The sequence below is a fragment of the Rattus norvegicus genome, chromosome 1, assembly GCF_021556685.1.
Source record: "Rattus norvegicus strain SHRSP/BbbUtx chromosome 1, alternate assembly SHRSP_T2T, whole genome shotgun sequence".
Lineage (NCBI taxonomy): Eukaryota > Metazoa > Chordata > Mammalia > Rodentia > Muridae > Rattus > Rattus norvegicus.
In genome coordinates this window covers 211,676,153-211,682,363 of record NC_141534.1, presented here as the reverse complement: position 1 = coordinate 211,682,363, position 6,211 = coordinate 211,676,153, and the positions used below count along the sequence as shown (strand labels likewise).

At 43.9% G+C, this 6,211-nt stretch overlaps 1 non-coding gene across 1 annotated transcript; it reads right to left on the bottom strand.

Annotated features, from left to right (window-relative positions):
- Positions 1-4,164: 4,164 nt before the first annotated feature.
- On the bottom strand, positions 4,165-4,245 carry Trnav-aac16 (transfer RNA valine (anticodon AAC) 16). Its single transcript has one exon. It is a non-coding gene; the product is annotated as a tRNA-Val (tRNA).
- Between the last annotated feature and the right edge of the window lie 1,966 nt (positions 4,246-6,211).

Genomic DNA, 6,211 nt, shown 5'->3' with positions numbered 1-6,211 from the left:
GATAATTGAACCCAGGTTCCACTGAGTCATCTCTCTAGCCCTGTGATGGTTAATTCTGGTTTTCAGTACGACGTGATTGAGAGTCTCCCAGGAAGTGACTACAGGCATACCTCTCAGGAAATTTCTAGCTCCAGTTAATCAAGGGGTGAATGAACTGTGAGTCAAAACACACCTTTACTGCTTTTGTCAAGTGTCTCTCCCCCCACCCACCAGCCCCAAGACTGGATCTTACTCTGTAGACCAGGCTGGCCTGGAACTCACAGATAGCTGCCTTCCTCTGCTTCTTGAGTGCTGGGGTTAAAGATGTACACCATCATATCCAACAGGTCTTTTGTTTATTTCAGTTTTTTGCCTTTGTTTTGAGATAGGGTTTCTCTGTGTGGTCCTGGCTGTCCTGGAACTCATTCTGTAGACCAGGCTGGCCTCAAATTTGGGGGTTGCCTGCTCCTACCTCCAGAGTACTGGGATTAAAAGTGTATACCACAGCCAGACATTCACCACAGCCAGATACTTTTTTCTTTCTTCCCTTTTTTTTTTGGAGACAGGATTGCACTCCGTAACCCTGGCTGGACTCTAGGTAGGTGCCTATTAATAGTATGTACCACTACATTTGGCTGCTGTTTTAATATCATATTTATTAACATGCATCTGTGTGTGTGTGTGTCCGTGTGTCTGTGTGTCTGTGGGCTTATCCACATGAATGCAGGTGCCCTTGGAGGCCAGAGTAGTCAGATCCCCTATAAACTAGAGTTAAAGGGCAATTGTGAGCTGGGAACTGAACTCTGGTCCTCGGAAAGAACAGCATATGCTCTAATGGCTGAGGCATCGTTCCAGCCCCAGGGGTTGGTTTGCACACACGATCTAACTCTTTGCCCAGGTTGCCTATCTGTGCCATCCAAGCATCAGACACACAGTCCTCTGTGGAAGCCACCACAACAAAACATAAAGCTTGGAGTTCCTGATATGAAGATAGACACACGGATTCTCTGGGTTCCTTATACCTGGAAAAGAGAACTATATTTTACACTTCAGTATATTAAAAGGCTGAGATGGGTTACTGGGTTACTGGAAGTGTCCAGCCTTATCTAGAACCTTAGAGGTCAAAAGTGGTCAGAGCTCCCTGTGAACATACTTTCCCAAAATGGTACAGCAAAAGGCATTTCCTTTTGGAAAATCAGTCTACAGTGGTTTCTGTTCAGGAGAGACTTAAAAACACCCAAGGGAGATCAACTGAATCACAGATGGCCTTTGAGTTTAGATTTGCCCTCAATGAAAGCTTTACAGGCTGTCTGTATAGCTAGTCATTCTCCTGCCTTAGCCTCCAAAGGGCTGGGATTACAGGTATGTGACCATCACCTGTAGCTTCATGCCTTATGCTTTTTTTTTCTTTTTTTTTCGGAGCTGGGGACTGAACCCAGGGCCTTGCGCTTGCTAGGCAAGCGCTCTACCGCTGAGCTAAATCCCCAACCCCATGCCTTATGCTTTTAAAAATTATTGGTAGTATTAGGAATAAGTTCAGGGTTGAAAAGAGACCAGCACTCCAATGAGAGTGAAACTTTACCTCTGACCTTAGGGCACACAGAGGGAGAACAGCAAGCATGCAGGGAAAGGAGGTTTTCTCAGTTCTTATTTTAACACAGGGGATGGCTGAGACTTTCCCCATTGTCTGGGGTTTTTTAAGGTGCAAAGGTGGGGCTATAGAGTTGCCTCATGACCGAGAAGTTGAGAGCATTTGTTGCTCTTGCCCAAGACCTGGGTTCAAGTCCCAGCACTAGGGGATCTGATGCCCTCTTTTGACCTCTGTTGTACTGGGCATACTTATGGTATACATACAAATGTCCAGACAAAACACATAAAATAAATCTAAAACTTTTTTACAGTGCTAAGGAAATGAAGGAAATTGGTAAGGAATCAGCGACTTAATTCATGTACATCCCAAGAATGCAACTGGGCCTATGTGTGTGAGTGTGTGGAGGGGATTAATACGTTTGCGTAAAGATTTTTTTTATAAGGTGGAAGAGATAAAAAGACTGGAATATTTTATCCTAAACAAAAGTTTTAGTTTTACACTGTTTGACAGAAAAGACTAACATTTAATATTTCTTATAGTATCATACACGTGACTGACATTCTTCCACTCAAAGTTGTATCATTTATCAATATGTACCTTGGTAATTTTAGTCATTTTTTTAAAGACAGGATCTCATATAGTCCCTACTGGCATGAAATTCACTTATAATTGAGATTGGTTGTTTTTTGTTTTTTTTTTTAAGATTTATTTTATTTTATTTATACGAGTGTACTGTAGCTGTCTTCAGACACACCAGAAGAGGGCATCGGACCCCATAGGGATGGTTATGAGCCACTGTGTGGTTGCTGGGAGTTGAGCTCAGGACCTCCGGAAGAGTAATCGGTGCTCTTAACCGCTGAACTATCCTCTCTCCAGCCCCGGCGGATGATCTTAAATTCCTAAGTCTCCTGTCTCAATCTCTGGGGTTGTAGGTGTTCCCGACCATTTTCCCTGTCAAAAGTCACGGGTTCTTTTTTTTGTTGTTGGTGGTGGTGGTTGCTTTTTGGTTTTTTTGTTTTATTTTTTATTTGTAAAACAGGGTTTCACTCTTAGCCCATGCTAGCCTGAAACTATACAGCCTAGGTTGCCTTCAAATTTGTGGTAGTCGTCCTCCCCCAGTTTCCCAACTGCTAGGATTGCAAGCATGCGCCACCATCCTGCTCTCTTTTGTGGGACTCATCAGAGAGGACTGCTTAGACATGGGAAGATGATAGAGAATCTTATTAGTTGGCCAGCAACTACACTGGTTGTTCAGGGTCCCAGTAGAGCACTGAGTCTTTCTCAGGGTCAGCTTTTAAGCACAAAAATCAGGTTCTGGGTTGACGTACTTCAGTTAACAAGAACAGCTAGACAGAAGTAGAACTACAGACGCCATAAGCAAGGCAAGTACATTTAGAGACTGTCCCCAAATTGTATGGACTTGGACACGTTAGGTCCCTGTTTTAGTTTTGGCAGGTGGTGCTTGCCTCGTTTTACAGCCTAAATGCCACTTCCATATGGAGTCATTTGTACTAAGGTCTGGGGCCCTGTTACACGCTGGGCTTTACTTTTTAAAGTACTGCTGTCACAGGGCTGGAGACACAGCTCAGCAGCTAAGAGCTTGGCTGCTGGGGTTGGGGATTTAGCTCAGTTTACACGCTGGGCTTTACTTTTTAAAGTACTGCTGTCACAGGGCTGGAGACACAGCTCAGCAGCTAAGAGCTTGGCTGCTGGGGTTGGGGATTTAGCTCAGTTTACACGCTGGGCTTTACTTTTTAAAGTACTGCTGTCACAGGGCTGGAGACACAGCTCAGCAGCTAAGAGCTTGGCTGCTCTTTCAGTGGACCGGGGTTTCGCACCCAGCACCCACACCGCAGCTCACAACTACTGGTCTCTCTACTTCAGTTGTTGGGGGTCTGTTGCCCTCTGCTGGCCTCCTCAGGTACTGAACAGATGTACATGCTGGCAAAACATCCCTACACATAAAATAAAAATAAATCTCAAAAACTTTATAAAGAAAATAGAGTACTGGCAGTAAAAAAAAAATGCAATACTTTTTGAAAAAGTTGAGAAATTACCAATATATATTCTTTTTTTTTTTTTTTTTTTTTTTGGAGCTGAGGACCGAACCCAGGGCCTTGAGCTTGCTAGGCAAGCGCTCTACCACTGAGCTAAATCCCCAACCCCACCAATATATATTCTAATCAATTTAATGTGATGGTTTGTATATACTTGGCCGGGGAGATTAGGAGATGTGGCCTTGTTGGAGTAGGTGTGTCAGTGTGGGTTTGGGCTTTAATACCCTCATCCTAGCTGCCTGGAAGCCAGTCTTCTCCTAGCAGCCTTCAGCTGAAGGGGTCAAACTGTCAGCTCCTGGACTGAACCTCTGAACCTGTAAGCCAGCCACAATTAAGCACTGTCCTTATAAGAGTTGTCTTATAAGTTGGCTGGAGAGATGGCTCAGTGGTTAAGCACACTGACTGCTCTTCCAGAGGTCCTGAGTTCAAATCCCAGAAACCACATGGTGGCTCACAAACATCTGGAATCCAATGCCCTCTTCTGGTGTGTCTGAAGACAGCAACCGTGTACTCAAATACATAAAATAAACATTTTTTTTTCGGAGCTGGGGATTGAACCCAGGGCCTTGCGCTTGTTAGGCAAGCGCTCTACCACTGAGCTAAATCTTCAACCCCAAAATAAATATTAAAAAAAAAAAGAGTTGTCTTATGTGGTCATGGTATCTCTTCACAGCAGTAAAATCTAACTAAGACCTATGTGATAGGTTACTTCTCTGCTGCCTATGAAATGAGCCAATTCAAGTCAGATTAGACTATATATAGGCAGTGTTGGTATCAGGAATTACTTTCACCTCCATCAGGGATACCATTTGGTCACTGTTGCCACGACAACGACCTTACATTCCCAGTATATCTTTGGCTTAGTTCCCAACTTCACCTGGGAGCAGTTATGTTATATTTCAAATAAAAAGCATTTTTTGCCCCCTCTTTCTTTTCTCTTCTTTCATCCCTTCCCCTTGTCTTGTTCTCCCATTAAATCTCTCCATGTGGAACTCTGTTGGCTTGGTGTGCTTTATTCAGGCGTGGGCCAATATTTAAACAACAGGCGCGTTTATTAGGAAGCTACTCTTGGACAGGCGAGTTCACTGGCCCCAAGAACAGAGACCAGGGAAACCACCATAGCAAAGGAGGAGAGAAAAAAGAGAAAGGGAAGGAGCACAGAGAGAGAAGACAAGGAGAAGGACATATGAGGAAGACCAAAACTTTTGGATTATATAGGGAAGAGCCTCCTGGGGGAAGGGCAGCCCAGCCCCTGAGGTGGATAGTTCGGGGTTGAGGGCAAGCGTTTGTCGGGTAGGAACTGAGGGATGCTGACCTGGAGGCCAGGTCTGCTTTTTTTTTTTTTTTTTTTTTTTTCTTTTTTCCGGAGCTGGGGACTGAACCCAGGGCCTTGCACTTGCTAGGCAAGCAGTCTACCACTGAGCTAAATCCCCAAGCCCCAGGTCTGCTTTGATATGTAAAATTTGCACCTCAATCCCTTGTCCTGGGGTCCAAAACCAAACAATATATATTACTGTGTATCAGTTGTTCGTTGTTTGTTTATATTGAGACAGAGTCTCCTTATGTAGCCATCCATGGCTGACCTGGGAAGGGAACTGCCTGTTTCAGCCTCCTGAGTTCCTGGGTTCCATGGTTGCCACACATATATGATTTTTTTTGGGGGGGTATTTTCATTGTATTTATTTCCTTGCACACATACATATATAATATATATGTATATATTTTGTATAATTTATAATATAAATATATAAACTTACTTACTTACTTACTTACTTACTTACTTTATTTATTTATTTATTTATTTATTTATTTATTTATTTTCTTCCACCACAAGCATGCAAAGCCCACAAAGGCCAAAAGTGAGTTAGGATCCCCTGGCACTGGAGTTCCGGTTGTGAGCAGTTTTGATTGCTAGAAATCGAACCTGTGTCTTCAAGAAGGGTAGCCATGCTCTTAACCGAACTGTCTTCCAACCTCAAAATAGAGCTTTTGTAAAAAAAAAAAAAAAAAATTGAGACAGGGTCTTACCATGTAGCTGGCTATGGTTTTTGTTTGTTTGTTTGTTTGTTTTGTTTTGTTTTTGTTTTTTGGTTTTTTTTTTTTTTTCCGGAGCTGGGGACCGAACCCAGGGCCTTGCGCTTCCTAGGTAAGCGCTCTACCACTGAGCTAAATCCCCAGCCCCAGGTTTTTAAAATAATACTTTTCATTTTTTTCTCACAAACCTCCCTCTGGTCTTGGGAGGCGATATCATACACTCAGGCAAGAAAAGGATTTAGGAGAGTGTACAACAGGACCAGCCTGTTTACTGGCTTATTGCTTTTTGGAGAATGTCTCAGAAAGGGCGTCTTCTTTACCCTATCCCTCCACTCTGAGTCCCTTGCCCCGCCCCTTCCTTGCATTTCCTTAATTTCTACTGGCTTCTCATTCCCTCGTTTCGCCCCGCGCCTCCCAGCCCTTTTCAGCACCCCGGGAATACGCTTCTCATTTAAGTTCCGCGCCAACCTGAACTGGAGTATTCTCCCATCGTTCCCCACGCCGGCGTCAGTTCGCAGTTGCCTAGCTACTGGACGTGCCGGAAGAGGAC